This window comes from Theropithecus gelada, chromosome 12 (genome assembly GCF_003255815.1).
Source record: "Theropithecus gelada isolate Dixy chromosome 12, Tgel_1.0, whole genome shotgun sequence".
Classification (NCBI taxonomy): domain Eukaryota; kingdom Metazoa; phylum Chordata; class Mammalia; order Primates; family Cercopithecidae; genus Theropithecus; species Theropithecus gelada.
This window is the reverse complement of record NC_037680.1, coordinates 44313514-44330355: the sequence shown is the minus strand read 5'-3', so window position 1 is coordinate 44330355 and position 16842 is coordinate 44313514. Positions and strand designations below refer to the sequence as shown.

At 39.2% G+C, this 16842-nt stretch overlaps 1 long non-coding RNA gene across 1 annotated transcript in view; it reads left to right on the top strand.

The window, feature by feature from the left end:
• The first annotated feature begins 12704 nt into the window (after window positions 1–12704).
• LOC112635788 overlaps window positions 12705–16842 on the top strand; it is a 77214-nt gene continuing 73076 nt past the window's right edge. Inside the window, exon 1 of the long non-coding RNA XR_003122086.1 lies at window positions 12705–12755. This is a non-coding gene — a long non-coding RNA (uncharacterized LOC112635788). The remainder of the gene's footprint in view (window positions 12756–16842) is intronic.

The following is a 16842-nucleotide window of genomic DNA, read 5'->3' as shown; positions in this document are numbered from 1 at the left end:
CCTCTCTCCTACCTTGTAAGTTAACTATATTAATACTATTAGCCAACTTTCTTTTATGTAATTGTATTCTACACTCTTTAGATGAATACCTAAAAATATGTCCTTTCTTAAAAGATGTATCTTACACTTCAAATATTTAACTTTGGAGGCTTTTTTCTTTCCATCCAGGTTTTGCTCAAGGCAGTGGACTTCTGCCATCTTTCTTGTGTGCAGAAAGCGTAGCAGAGTCTTAAATAACTTTCTTTGCACATTTCTTCTGGGAGTACATGTATTTTACCAATCTGACCATGTGTCCTTCCCAGTTTCTATCTATGTGCTCTAGTTTTAATACGGAGCTTATGGATCCTTCAGTGTCTGACTGCCTCACCCAGGAGTAAGTCCCTGAGCTTCCTCTTTTCCTAGTATGTGGTTGAAGGAGGTCCTAATCCCCATTCCTAGTTCCCTTGTATCAAGTACATGGTTCTCAGTCTTCTATCTCAAATATAACACTTGCCTTTTTCTTTTCTCATGGCCTGATAGCATGGGCAGTTTTGAGCTTCCTTAACCTATTTGTAATTATTATTTTCTGTTGGAGTAATTTTTATTTATTCAGATAAGATTTCTTTTGACCTAACCCTTTTCTCTTTGACTCCTTGGGTTCTTTGGCTTTATTGAGGGTACTGTGTTCTTCTCTTCTTTCATGTTGGAATTTCTTTTGTCATCTGCCTTATTATTTTCATTTTCTTTGATATTTTTCTCAATGCTGTTACATTTTCTTCTTCCTCTAAGGATTTCAGGTGGAGAGGCATCATTATTCTCTGATTACTTGTGATGTATACATATACTTTTAAATTCTGTTAGTAGTAATCTTTATGTCAAACATGTTTTGACTGATATTTCTTGAATTGTCAAAAACAAGAAAAGGATAAAGACTTTTGACTCTTTTCTACACAGGCTAAGGACTCTAGCAAATCTTTATTTCCTCTAATTTTTTTTCTAGCACATTCTAGTTAGAACATTCTAGTGTTTGTTATAAAATCCGAACTTTTTCATTCAGATCATTTTCAAATCGCTATTAATTGATATTGGATTTTCTCCTTCAACTTCTATTTTTGAAATATGTTTAGTTATGTAGCCATGTTATGACAACTATATTTATGTAATCTTTTGCTCACTTTCAATGCCAGCTATCAAGACTTATACAACCCTGAATTAAGTATTTTTGTTTCTTTCTAGATCAACTCAAATATGCATTTAATTTTATCAGAGTTCAGTTAAAATATCTGAGATTCTCTGTTTATTTCTCCTAAGAAAACTTGGAAATGAATAGATTTGGGGGGGATACAATTTTTCTCCCTTCAAAACTACTAAGTAAAAAGAGCACAGATATATTTAACATGGGGTTAGTTAACTATATAGTGGCCCATCAACTACAAAAAAGAAAATACTGTGACAATATTTTTAAAAAAGAAAACCAAAAATCTGTCTGTCCGTCATATTGAAAAATCTCCACATTATAACCTTGATGAGATGAAAACATCAATATGTTACATATCCATGTTAATAACAATACTGTGCACAAGAGTCAAGAGATGGAAGCAACCCCAGTGTCCATTGCTGGATGAGTGAATGAATCAGATGTGGTGTAAACACGCAGTAGAATATTATTCAGCCTTAAAGGAAGGAAATCCCGACATGCTACACCATGGATGAACCTTGAGGACATTATGCCGAATGAAAGATGCCAGTCACAAAAAGACAAATACTGTATGATTCCACTTATATAAGGTACTAGAGTAGTCAAATTCATAAAAATATGAAGTAGAAGGCCGGGCGCGGTGGCTCAAGCCTGTAATCCCAGCACTTTGGGAGGCCGAGACGGGCGGATCACGAGGTCAGGAGATCGAGACCATCCTGGCTAACATGGTGAAACCCCGTCTCTACTAAAAAATACAAAAAACTAGCCGGGCGCGGTGGCGGGCGCCTGTAGTCCCAGCTACTCGTGAGGCTGAGGCCGGAGAATGGCGTGAACCCGGGAGGCGGAGCTTGCAGTGAGCAGAGATCCGGCCACTGCACTCCAGCCTGGGCGGCAGAGCGAGACTCCGTCTCAAAAAAAAAAAAAAAAAAAAAAAAAAAAAATGAAGTAGAATGATGGTGTCCTAGGTCTGAGGGGAGGGGGAATAGGAAGTTGTTGTTTAATGGATACAGTTCCAGTTTTATAAGATGAAAAAATTCTGAAGACTGGTTATACAGCAATGTGAATATACTTAACACTACTGAACTGTACACTTAGAAATAGTTAACTTAAATTTGATTCTTTTTTTACCACAATAAAAATTATGGTTCAGAGTATGCAAATTTAGGAGTCAAAAATGGGCTATAAAATTTTAAGCTGGTGCTGGAACAACTGGACGTCCACATGCAAAAAACAAACAAACAAAAAAGAATCTAGACCCTAAACCATAAAACTCATAGAAGATAACATGGGAAAATCTAAAGGACCCCGGGTTTGGCGTGACTCTGTAGTTGCGACATTAAAGGCACAATCCATGAAAAAAAGAATCAGTAAGCTGGTCTTACTTAAAATTAAGCATTTATGCTTTGGAAAAGACACTGTCATGAGAATGAAAACACGAGCCACAGAATGAGAGAAAATACTTGGAAAAGACATATCAAATATAGGACTATTATCCAAAATATACAAAGAACTCTTAAAACTCAACGATAAAGGCAGGCACAGTGGCTCATGCCTGTAATCCCAGTACTTTGGGAGGTCACGTGGGCTGATTGCGTGAGCCCAGGAGTTTGAGACCAGTCTGGCCAACATGCCAAAACCCCGTCTGTACTAAAAATACAAATATTAGCCTGGTGTGGTAGTGCAAGTAGTAGTCCCCAGCTACCAGGGAGGCAGAGGTGGGAGAGTTGCTTGAGCCCAGGAAGCTGAGGTTGCAGTGAGCCGAGATGGCACCACTGCACTCCAGCCTGGGCAACAGAGAGCAAGACCCTGTCTCAAAAACAAACAAATGAACAAACAAACAAACGAACAAACAAACGAAAACAATGACAACAACAGCTAATACACAGAAAACCAAACTCAACAATAAGAACACAAACAAGATTTAAAAATGGGCCGAAGACCTTAAGAATTCTTTCACCAAAGAAGATTTACAGATGGCAGTTAAGCAGATGAAAAGATGCTCCACATCATCTGTCATCAGGAAAATGAAGTTAAAACAATGAGATACCAGTATGCACCTATTAGAATGGCTAAAATCCAGAACACTGTCAGTACCAAATGCTCTCAAGGAAGTTGAGCAACAGGAACTCTTTTTCACTGCTAGTGGGAAGGAAACATTGTAGAGCCACCTTGGAAGACAGTTCGGTGGTTTCTTACAAAACTAAATACACTCTTACCATAAGATTCAGCAATTGTGCTCCTTAGTATTTACCCAAAAGAGTTAAAAACTTATGGGTCCACAAAAACATGCACATGGACAATTACAGCAGTTTCATTCACAATTACCAGAACTTGGAAGAGACCAAGACGTCCATCAGTAGGTGAATAAATATACTGTGATGCATCCAAGCAATTGAATATTATTCAGCACTAAAACAAAGTCAGCTATCAAGCCATGAAAAGACATGGAGGAAACCTAAATGCATATTACTATGTGAAAGAAGCCAATCTGAAAACCCACATATGACATTATTCCAACTACATAACGTTCCCAAAAAAGGCAAAACTATGGTGACAGTAAAAAGATCAATGGTTGCCAGGTACTGGGGAGTAGGGAGGGATAAGCTGTCAGAGAACAGAATATTTTTGGGGTAGTAGAACTACTCTGTATGACACTATATTTTTGCATGTATCTCCATATATTTTCATCAATATCCATAGAATGCAGGGCACCATGAGTGAATCTTAATGTAAACCATAGACTTCAGGTGCATATAAAGTGTCAATATAGATTCATCAGTTGTAACAAATGTACCACTCTCGTGAAAGATGCAATAATGGGGGAAGCTATGCATGGATGGGGCAGGAGGTTTATGGGAAATCTCTATACCTTAAGCTCAATTTTGCTGTGAATATAACATTTCTGTAAGCATATAAAATCTATTTATAAAATATAGATATATTTGTAATCATGTACCCAAATATGCATAAACTGTATAGTATGCACAAGAATATGCCAATAGTAGTTGTATTCTATTTTTCAACTATGAGAATGTATTAGTAATTCATTTAAAACAAAGCAACAACTCAAATCCATGAGTATATGGTTCTGTTGTTCATGTTCCCAGTAATCAATCTCCCACTTCCCAGTGAGAGAGGCTGTGTATCTGATAGTGAGGAGATGCTTTTTGGAGCTTCCATACCCAGAATTCAAGACGTTTCTTTTTACTGAGAAAACCTGTTTAATGGCTGCAGTAGGCAGAATAATGGTGGCCCCCTCTTCAAAGATGTCCTGACCCTAATATCCTGGACTTGTGAATACTGCACGTTATTTTACATGGCAAAGGGGAATGAAGGTAGCAGGTGGAGTCAAGATTGCTAATCAGTTGACTCTGAGACAGGGAGGTTATTCTGGATTATCTGATGGGCCCAAAATAATCATGAGGGCTTTTTAAAGTGGAAGAGGAGGCCAGAGTGATGCAATGTGAGAAGTGTTTAAAGAAAAACTGCAGCTGAATTAAATTTAAAGGAGACAAATTGAGTAATGAATGATTCGTGAATCGGGCAGCCCCCAGATTTACAGCAGTGTCAGAGAGACTCCAGGGATGCCTCGTGGTCAGAACAAATTTACAGACAAAAAATGGGAAGTAATACACAGAAAACGGCAGTCAGGTACAGAAACCGCTGGATTGGTTACAGGTTGGTGTTTGCCTTATTTGAACCACATTTTGAACACTCAGCAGTCTATGAATGGTTGAAGTATGAGCACTGGGATTGGCCAAGACTCAACTATTGTTACAAGTGCCTGCTCCTAAATTAGGTTTTCCATCTTGTCTGCCTATTAAACTAGGTTATGGTTCATCTTCAAGGACTGAAATACAGAAGTAGGGAGTCCTTCTCAAGCCATGTTTAGTTTGCTTTAACAGAAGTCAACCTATTCTTGTTTTTTGTTTTTTGTTTTTTGTTTTTTTTTTTGAGATGCTGTCTCACTCTGTTACTCAGGTTGGAGTGCTGTGGTGCAATCTCGGCTCACTGCAACCTCCACATCCCGGGTTCAAGTGATTCTTCTGCCTCGACCTCCCTAGTAGCTGGGACTACAGATGTGTGCCACAACGCCTGGCTAATTTTGTATTTTGTTTTTTAAGTAGAGATGGGGTTTCCCTGTGTTGGCCATGCTGGTCTCGAACTCCTGACTTCAAATGATCACCCACTTTGGCCTCCCAAATTGCTGGGATTACAAGTGTGAGCCTGGCCTATTGCTGTCTTTGAACATGAAGGAAGCGGGCTGTGATCCAAGGAATGTAGGTGGCCTTTAGAAGCTGGAAAAGCCAAGGAGATTGATCCTGTATGGGTCCCCAGAAGGAAAGCAGACCTGCCAACACCTTAATTTTAGACAAGTAAGATCCAGACAGGACTTCTGACTTACAAAATTGGAAGATAATATAATACATCTGTACTGTTCTAAGCTGCTACATTTTGGTAATTCGTTACAGCAGCAGTAGGATACCATGGTTGTGGGTTGAAGAGATGACCAGGAACAAAATAATTAAACTCCAACTAGTCTCTCTAGAAATCTGTTAATTCATTTTTGGAACTAAATTTGGATAAAGATGAGGAAGAAGTTTCTCTCCTTCCCTTATCCTCCCCTCCTTCCCCATCCTTTCCTCTCTCTCTCTCCCCCACTCCCTCCCTCTTTCTTCCATTTGGAGCTACTCTTCTATCTCACATTGTAAAGCATTTGTTTTCCACTGTCATTTCCACGACTTGGCCTCATCTGGGATTTGTCTAGTAGAAATTGCTTCCAGAGTGTCAAATTGTTGGTAAATATTTCTAATTTTCAGCGCTGACACAGCTTTGTAACTCATTGTTGCCTTTCATTGTTATTTCAACAGAAGGTTGAGGAGGGTGAATTGGTACCCGGACCGTAACAGGAAGTCAGCGCCACCAAGATAGGTTTGCCTAAATGCTTCTTGTTTTTGTCCTCAGCTGGAGCCATCATTGCTGCCTACCATTTTCCATTCCTAGCTAATTGCTCTATTTTCCTTTACCTTCCTCTTCTTCATTTCTTTCTGAAGCCCACTTAGGCTATGTGCTTATACAGCACCAAAGGCTCTGTGTTTAGCTGGGTAGGCATTTCTGTTATCACTTGTTGTCTTTCATTGGAAATCTTTGAAACTGGCACAGATTACCTATTTCCCATTCAGGACTTTGAATACTTTGCTTCTAGGTGGCCCCCTTTCTTTTTAAAGATTGAACACAGTCTTTTTTCCAGGGGTTCCAGGTGTGTCCTTTTCTCCAAATCTAATGTGTTTTCCTGATTATAGGTCATACTCAGGTGATTCATTGAGCCTCATCTGTAATCTGTCTTTGATTCTCTGAGAACCTTCCGGATCCCTGAATGAAAAGCACTTGGCAGGTAGTTCACCTTACTTTCCTTTGCTGCAGTTCTATTTCATGCTTGTGTCAATGAAACCAACTCCTAAACTGTCTGCTACTTTTACTGAAACCATCCATATGTCACAATCTCTCCCTAACAACTCATGGAATCTTTGATCCTTAGGGTTGAGAAGGACTTTGAAAGTAACTCGACTATATGTAATGACATGAGAATAGCATGATATGAAATTAAGCAAATCACGATGTAAAATTACATATACAATATGGTGTATGTGTGTTGTGTGTCCTGGAGGAGTATATACTACAGTGTTAATAGGGCTGTCTCTGGATGGTAAACTTACTGATGCTTTTAGTCTTCTTTCTTATGATTTTCCACAATTTCCAAGTTTTCTATAATAAGCAATACTAGCTTATAGAAAGTAATGGAAAATTGCTTGTAAAATTCCAAAGGGAAACGTTTTCGGCCTAGAATTCTCTTATGTAATTATAAGCAATTATGATCCAATTATGTATCAATAGCAGGCTAGAATAAAGACATGTTTAGACAGGAAACTACTGAAAGAATTTAGCTTCAGTGTGTTCTTTTTAGGGAACTCAATGAAGATGATTTATTATAAGACAAGAAAATAAGCTAATAAAGCAAAAGGCACAGGATGTAGGTAACAAAACACCCAAACCAAAAAAGCATTTGAAGAAATTCCTAGGGTAACAGACCTGCAACAATCATGGAAAACCGTCCTCTAAGAAAGAAACAGGAGCTGAGAAGGATAACTAGTTTTTTCCTTCGGAAGAATTAATTAAGAAGAGATAGGAAATAGATAAATAATTAGGAAGAAATATGTCCCTAAATATGTTTCCATAGATAGTGTTATTCACACATTTATTCTTTTAGCCTTATTTATTAAGCAAGTACTATGTGCCTTTGCTATGTAAGTGCTGGAGACATAATAGTGAACCAAAAATATCCTCTCTTTTTGTGAAACATAAGAAGATAATGGCTATTATCTCCTTTAATTTTGCCCACAGCCTCATTTTATAGATGAGGTATTCTTCCCATGTTATAAATGAGAAAGTCAAGTTCAGAGGGTTTACATAACTTGTCAGTTAGCAAATGCCAGGTCTGGAAGTCAAACATGAACTAGAAGCTCACGCTTTCTTTGCTCTGCTCAAAGTGGTCTCTTCTGCAGGGAGAAAAGTATTTGCCAAGAAATCTGCTTTCTTAGAATTGTATACTTAGCAAAAACAGTGAGGAAAATAATTTTGAAAGCTCTCTTGGCTGGCCATTTTGCGGATGATGTGTCTGGATAAATCTGCACCTCATCATCTGTGACAAGACACTCCTGTACAGATGTGCGCTCAGCAGATGACGCTGGAGCGCGGCGCCTGAATTACTGCGGCGCGGAGCGAAATGTCTGCTCAGCATAACCTCAAATTGAAAATAAACTTGTAAACCATTGTCAGTGATGTAGCTCAAAGACTTTATGTGCTGAAGTGTCTTTAAAGTTGTTTTTCATTACAGTGTGCCCTTTTTCAATGGGCAGAATTCATTTTCTCCTCTTTAATGTGCTTAGTGAGGGGACAACGGATCTTGGAAGGAAGACAGATCTGATTTTCTGGAGCTGTGTGTGAAATGCATCCCGTTCTTCAAAGCTGGGGGTCCTTGTTGTCCTTCCTCCCAGGCACTTCATCCCGCCCACCATCTCCTTTCCCAACAGCCTATCAGTGCTCAGGCAAGCAGCTTCAAGGTGCTCAAGCTTGGTACCCAGTCAAGAGACATTTGCAGCGTGTGGACAGATGTCTGCTCAGTCCACAGCCTCCCAAAGTTAGGTTTGATATCAACCCCTACACCAAGCTCAGGTTTGGTTAGCACAGTGGCTTCGGGCTTTGGTTCTCACACCAAGACCACCTGGGGTCTAATCCTAGCTTCACCTCTACCTAGACCTTAGACAAGTTACTTAGTGTCTCTGTGCCTTGGCTTTCCGGAAAGTAGCAAAGATAATAATAGCCCCTTCTTTGTAGGATTTTAATGAGAACGCTGGTGTGAGTGATTTGGGGTTTTAAGCAATGATTTCCTCACCAATATTCTTCTTACTATGCTTTTCTATCCTCAATATAATTTGCCTCAAGATTTCAAATAAAAGATTCCCAAAGGCTGGCACAATTCATCTACATGTCGACTTCAGATTTGAAAAGCAATCAGTTTTCATTCCCAATCTGTTCTCCCTGGCCACACACTGAATCCCCTTAGGAAATGCAGTCAGCTCAGATGCCTCATGTCTGGTAGGTTCCCTCTCCTTGCTGCTGTTAAACCCTTAGCTGCCATACTCTTCCTTGTAGGAGAGTGAGCACCTTTCTCTTTCTAGGGCTGCTTTATCCCCAGCACCTAGCTGTTTTCTCATAATACCTACTTGGAAAATCGGTTTCAAGGATTCTGGCAAGCATTTAATTGGTCAGTTTCTCAAAGTTTTACATTATTAAGAGATTTGTAATGCTCAAGCCAGATTTCAAAGAAAATACTTCCCAGTAACTTAGAAGATATAACTAGTATTCTGCATTAGCTGTAGGGGTCTTCCATGGCTTCAGTGTTGAACACGTAAGGTGGTTCATCCATTTGCTAAATCTTCTCTGTGCAATTCTAGGCAAGCTCAAGTTCCCTGTGGTTGGCCAATCAGGAGTTAAGAAGAGAAGCCTGGTATTAACCTTCAGAGACTTTGAAAACCAAAGCCATCAAAACCTGTGAAGGAAAAGAAAGCCTGCTCTTAAAGTCTGGGGCTCCTCCGGGATGTATCCTAGACACCTCTCTATCTCCTTTCACTCTTCTTCCCTCTCCTCCCCTTTCTGCAGTTTACACACTTCTGAGGACTGTACTTACATCCCTGGCTTCAGAAATCATCTCTAAATCTGTAGATATTTGGAAAATAATTCTCCTTGTTCCTCTCCAAGGCAGATGGATACTCATCAGATGGCTGGCCCCCTTTCAAAGTAGGCAGAATCACTGCATACTGAAAGATCAGGTCATGAGAGTGCCTCTTTAATTTGTTTCTTCCTTTCTCTTGGCTTGAATATTAAAGACCAATACTCAATCACTTATGAGAGGAGGCTCTGCCACCTTGCTCTGTCTCTTCTTTCCACGCAGCTGGCTTGGTTGGCTGCTTGAGGGCCTGCTACTTCCAAGTAGACCTGGCCGCCACCACCATCTGGTTGTTGTCAAATTTTCCTGGACTTCCTTCTTTCTCTTCCCCATGCTTGGTATAATTAGGGCAAGGGCCCACTTTGCACGGGGGTGCAGGGATACAGCCTTCCATTTCTCTCTCTCTTTCTGTCTCGCAGTTTGCTGTTTAAATGTATTTTTTGGCTACTGCCTCTCTCTCTCTCCCTCTGGATCTGATGATTATTTTTTCGTTGTGTTTCGCATGAAACGAATTGAGATTTGTTAGCTTAGAAAGATAGGGTTAAGTGGACCTCTGTTGTTTTTACCTCCTAGGACCCATTTACTCTTCTGGAAATAGTTACCCAGTGTCTGGGAAACTACCCTCTTCCCCACCCTCGATTCATGTGCTTTGTGTGCTCGTGGAGCATGTGACTCCAGCCTGGGCAATCAGAGTATTATATTGGCCTGGCCACAGCGCTTGTTTCAGGGATGAGAAACCAGTGTGATTTTTTTTTCAGGGCTGTTTAGCAAATGCTCTTTTCCACTAGACTTGAGCTGGGAAGATGGGGTGTTGGAACTCCTGGCAGGTATTTTCCAATTACAAGGGGACAGCCTACTTAAGAATGGAGCCAGTACACAGGGATACGTTAAGGTATGAATGGAAAGATACCTGGTCTTGTGCCATTGAGCTAAGGATAAAGTACCCCTGAAGCTAGGCACCTGTGAACTTTTTTTGAGACAGGATCTCACTCTGTCACCCAGGCTGGAGTACAATGGTACCATCTCTGTTCACCGCACCTCTGCCTCCTGGGCCCAGGTGATTCTCCCACCTCAGCCTCCTGAGTAGCTGGGACTACAGGTGTGCACCATGATGCCAGGCTAATTTTTGTATTTTTTGTAGAGACGGGGTTTGGCCATGTTGCCCAGGCTGGTCTCAAACTCCCAGGCTCAAGTAATCTGCCCATCTCAGCTTCCCAAAGTACGGAGATTTCTGGAATGAGGCACAGTGTCCAGCCCCGCTGTGAACTTTCATTTACAATCTGATACATTCTCTGTTTTCTTAAGCCAGCTTAGAGATCATCTGTCACTTTAAATGGAAAAAATACCAATTGAAGAAAGGGAGTGCAATTTCAAGCTCTCCCGTTTACTTGAGTTTTCATTATTCAGATTTAGGGCCCATCCCCAGTTAATTATTAAATGGTGCTTTGATTTATTCAGCTATTCTTCGTCGTGTTTTTATCTTCCCCAGGTTGACGGGGACAGGGTTTGAGTGTTCTTAAATTCCCTAGTGACAATATCATATTGACAAAACCAAAGTTTCATCCCAGGTTGAGAATTCTGAAATTTATGTTTTCAGACAATACTTTTGGCTTTTACATTGAGGTCTATGATCCATTTTGAGTGTGATGTGAAGTAACAGTCTAAAATCTTTTTTCCTTTTTCCTTTTTTTTTTTTTTGTGGAGGAGGATGTCTAACTATTGCAGACCCTTTATTTTTTAGGAATCTACCTTTTCCCCATTAGATTGCCTTGGCACCATTGTTGAATATCAATGCACCACGAATATAAGAATTTATTTTAATTCAATATATGTGACAAACCCAATAAAACAGTGTTACAATTATTTATTTATGCAATCTTGTATCTTTTAATATCATAAAGAAAAGAAAACATATTTGTATTAGGTTGGCACAAAAGTAATTGCAGTTTAGAAGTAATGGCAAAAAGCGCAATTACTTTTGCGCCAACCTAATACAAGGTGTTAACAGTTTTCATTTATTTCTGTAGAATCCCCTTAACATCTGGTGTTATTTCCTGTAATCCACATAACTTTAGTATTTCTTGTAAGGCAGAACTGATACAATATATCTCAGTTTTTGTTTATCCAGAAATGTATTTACTTTCATTCTTGATGAATAGTTGTGCTCGATATAGATTAATTCACCAACAGTTAAGAATTTTGAATGTTGTAACAGTGCTTTCTGGTTTCAGATAAGAAGTCAGCTGTTAATTAACAATACTTTGTTCCTGGTGTGTGATGAGTTAGTTTTCTCTTGGTCCTTTTAAGATTTTTTTCTATGTCTCTGTCTTTCAACTGTTTGACTATGAGATGTTTAAATGTGGATCTCTTTGTATTTGTTCTATGTTTTTCAAAGATTCTTGGATCAGTAGATTGTTTTCATGAAATTTAAGGTTTAGCCATAATTTTTAAAAACAGGTTTCCTTTCTCCTCCCTTTCTAGAACCCCCATTTCATGTATGCTAGTAGGGTTGTCCCACAGGTCTCCGAGGGACATTTTTCTTCAATCTTTCTCTTTATTCTTCAGATTACATAATTTTGAGTAACCTATTTTGTGTTCATTGTTTCTTCTACCATCTCAAATCTGCTATTAATTTTTTTTAAATTTTTCAACTGTAGAATTTTTTATTTTATATTGAGTTTTTCTATTCAAGAATCATTGCCATCACATTTTCCTTTAATTCTTTAATTTATTGCCTATTTTATATGCTTCGAAGCTTTCTGCTAAATCCAACACCTAACCCAACTCAGGGTCAATTTCTATTGATTGCTTTTCCCCTGATTGTAGGTAATACTTGGCTATTTCTGTTCATGTCTTATGATTATTATCCCTGAACACTGGACATGATAGATAATATTTTGTAGTTATCCTGGATTATGATGATTTTTTTCCCACCTGCGGGTTGTTGATGGTAGTATTTTGTCTGCTTGGATGATTTAGCCCTTTAGAATCTTTCTTTCTTGTGATTTGTGGCTGCTGATGTCTCTGCTCAGTTATTGTTATTTTTTCATCCAGGGTTCTTAGGGGTCACATCTGTATTATATAGCTTAGTGGTCAGCTAATGATTTGTTAGAGATTGTACTCAGACACTTTGAGCCTATAATTCTTCCCCCTTGGCTCATGGGTCTGTATGTGGACTTGGGAAGTATTTTTAAATTTCAGTCAGTTGTCCAGTCAGTCTCACTTTTTATTCCTTTCTAGGTCCTCCCAGATCTACCGTGTGAGTGCACACATCCTTCCAGTCAACCAGAGGTGTGTGGAGAGTTTATGTAGCTGCTCTGTGGAGCTCTCATTTCAAATAACTTCCTATTAAAGTTCTGGACCATCCTCTGGTCACATGATTCTTTCCAACTCGAACTATAACTTGAGGCTGCCAGCATTGCTGACTTGGCATTAGCAGAGCCAATGATTGTCAGTGCTGTTACTTTTTACTGATGGCATAGTGGGACGTGGGCTTCCATGTTCTACTCCAAATCAAGTCAGCCTCCTTCCAGCAATGAGGCTCTCGCTTTTCATGGCCAGCCTCACCCTGGCACAATTACTGCCCTGACTGAGCTGGGGGAAGGGGAGGAGGGAATGTGAGCCACCATGGGCAAGAAAACCACAGACTCCTAGTGTTCTTATATAGAGTTCTAGCAGCTTTTATGAATAAGCATTTCTCAATTTGTTGTTTACCTTTAGTCCACTACCAGAGCTCTGAAATGGTTGTCTATGAGAATTTTAGCCAGTATTATAGTTATTTTTTGGGGGAATGTATTTGCCAACCTCTTTATTATAGTTGTTTTGGGGGGAAATATATTTGCCGACCTCTTTACTCTACTACAGCCATTGGTCGGTTGGTTGCATGTTTTGAAATGCTAAAATTATATCTACTTCATGAATATATTCATATCTTTAATTTCTCCTACCATTTTGAATCAATAAGAAATTCCTCTTGGTCATAACCATTCCTTTGTAATTATATAAAGGCTTTAAAATTTTGGTTTCTCCTGTAATCCACTCATCATAACTCTCGCCATACTAAATTGCAAATTACCTACTTAATTATCTTTAACCACCACTAATCTGTAAGCTCATTATGGTAGAGATTAGGTCTCTTTTGTTCATCAGCTATATTTCCAAGGCCTAGCACAGTCCAATAAGAGGTATTTAGATTCATTTATACATATTTGCAAAGGAAATGAGTAAATTTCTCCTGCTCTTATGGATCTTCATCTCATGTAGGTGAGGCTGTGCTGAGGTAAGAGGGAATGCATAGGATATGCAGAAGGCACTGAAACGAACATTCTCCCTGTAAGTAATCAGTTACCTGAGTTTTCTTTGTTTAGGAGAACACTCCTTAGCTCATTGCATTTTACTTGGTGAACCCTCAAGTTGTTTTTGAAGGCACTTAGCATGTAGTTATAGTTTTAGAAGGCAGTGTGATAGAGTGGGAAAACTAGGACTGGGCATTTTGATCTTGCCTCTGTAACTAGTTGAATGTCATCTTCTCTGGCCCTCTGTTTTTTCATTTGTAAAAGGAGAAAGTTGGACTATTTTATTGGTTTTCAAACCTGGCTGAGCAGGAGAATAAACTATGAACGTTGTCCTGTTGTTAGAATTCCCAGGACTGAGTTGTGGTAATCTGTGTTTGTAAAAGCTCCAATGGTGGGTTTTTTTTTTTTTTTTTGTAATGAGTTTGCACTGGCAAATAGAAGGCATTTGAGAATCCTTGAACTAGATGATCTCAAAGACCCCTTTCAGTCCTAACCTTATTCTCTTCCATTCCTCTCAACAAAAGAGAAACTCTCTTTGGGTTGTGCACCCAGGGTTACTCCAAGCCTCTGTGTGGGGAGTGTGTCTTTGAAAATGTAGCTTATTCAGGGGAAGAAAAGACAGCTTCTGGCTTGATTTTTGTGTGGTCACACAAAACTGAGATTGCGTGTGCACCCCAGGGTGAAGAACTTAATGAGAAATGGGAATTGGATAAATAAAATTTACATCGTTTTTGGCTGACTGATCATTGATATAGGTGAGATACTGCCACTTATCTAATAAATGAGGCTAGCAGTGTATTTTGATTTCTTTATCCCTTCCAAACCTGCAAGTGAATGTCTGCTCTTGTTTCTTATTTCCCAAGCTTTAGAAAAGCAGTCCTTCCCAGCATGTACTTACTTTTAAAAATAAATTAAACGAGACCTTGACTGCAAAGAGGGTACGCTGTGTACTGTAAACAGGACTCCTCTTAACCAATTCCATGGTCTGTTTTTCTGGGAACAGAATGAAATAAACTTGAGGAAAGTATGGCAAATAACTGCTGAGGCCACATAAATGTTCCTGTTGAAATACAGGCATTGCGTTCCTCTTTGTCTACGAGAAATAAAGACCCACCTAGGTCTCTAAAAGGGAAGCTGAGATCAGTGGGATATTCTGAAAATGCTAGCGATCTCTGTGATGCCAGAAGAGAAGGCCTTGTCTGGATGCCACAGGCCAGTATTTGCTAAGTCAGGCTATCATCAGGCAAGCCTAGTTTGTGACACAAGGGATGTTCTCCAAGTAGAAGTGCAGACTCTATTTCCCTACCCAAGGATTCCCAGTGAACTTGGTGCTATCGTTTGGCAGGTAGCCATTTTATTTTGAAGGCAGGAAAATAATAAATAGTTTTAACATACAATTTCCTAACCCAGTGATTCTTAGTCTTCTTGAACTGATAAACCACTTTGTTTGATAGAAATGTCTGATAGTAGTAGACATTTTGATTACATTATAATATGTGCCCCAGCAGAAACATAATGTATCCACTAAAAATAATATAGATTGGCCAGGCGTGGTGGCTCACACCTGTAATCCCAGCACTATGGGAGGCTGAGGTGGGCGGATCACCTGAGGTCGGGAGTTCGAAACCAGCCTGACCAACATGGAGAAATCCCATTTCTACTAAAAATACAAAATTAGCCAGGTGTGGTGGCACTTGCCTGTAATCCCAGCTACTCGGGAGGCTGAGGCAGGAGAATCACTTGAATCTCCTGGGAGGCGGAGGTTGCAGTGAGCCAAGACCGTGCCACTGCACTCCAACCTGGGCCACAGAGCAAGATTCCTTCTCAAAAATAATAATAATAATAATAATATGGGTTGAGCATCCAAAATCTGAAATACTCCAAAATCTGAAATTTGTTTTTTTTTATTTTTTAATTTAATTTAATTTTATTTTTTATTATTATACTTTAAGTTCTAGGGTACATAAAAATCTGAAATTTGTTGAGTGCTAACATGACACCACAGGTGACAATGCAACTGTGCTGCTTAGTTACCTGGAATGCATTCTTTTTTCACTGCATTAATGGTATTTCTTATTTTTACTGTTAAGTATTTGTGTGTGAAAAGACAAGAAAATAATTGCTTATTGCCAGCATATAAATTCAGAGTCAGGAAAGATGGTGAGACCAAACAACCACAGATTGTCCAAATGGGTGGCTACACATTGATACCTTTGCTTTCTGATAGTTGAATGTACATAAGCTTTGTTTTGTGCACAAAATTATTAAAAATATTATATAAAGATAACTTCAGGCTATATGTTTAAGGTATATATATATAACATAAGTGAATTACACATTTATACCTAGATTCCATCCTTAAGATATCTCATGTATATGCAAATATTTCAAAATCTGAAAAAATCCATCATTTGAAACATTTCTGGTCCCAAGCATTTTGGATAACAAATATGCAGCCTGTATATACAAAGAGTGGAACAACATATGAAATGCTTTTGTCTTCAAAGAATAAAATAGGATTCAGGATAGTGTGGGAAAATATTGCTAATATATAAAAATAGACAAAGGAAAATTATTTGAAAGGACTGTGCGGAATAATAACTGCATGAGAATGGTAGCATTAATAGGTTTTTCCTTTCTCATACTTCCTGTAAGATGGTTTTAAAAAATTTATCATATGGTTAATTAACAATGAATGGTATTTAAATGAAACTCATCTAATGGTCTCAGCAGCCATCTCTACCTCCATATCTCCTCTTTCCTCACACACTCCTTCAGAGTAACAAAGGAACAGGACAACTGCTTTTTTTTACTTTTTTTGAGACAGAGTTTCACTCTTGTTGTCCAGGTTGGAGTGCAGTGGCACGATCTTAGCTCACCGCAACCTCCGCCTCCTGGGTTCAAGCAATTCTTTGGCCTCACCCTCCTGGGTAGCTGGGATTACAAGCATGCACCACCACCCCGGCTGATTTTTGTATTTTTAGTAGAGATGGGGTTTGTCCATGTTGGTCAGGCTGGTCTCGAACTCCCAACCTCAGGTGATCCACCCACCTCGGCCTCCCAAAGTGCTGGGATTACAGGCG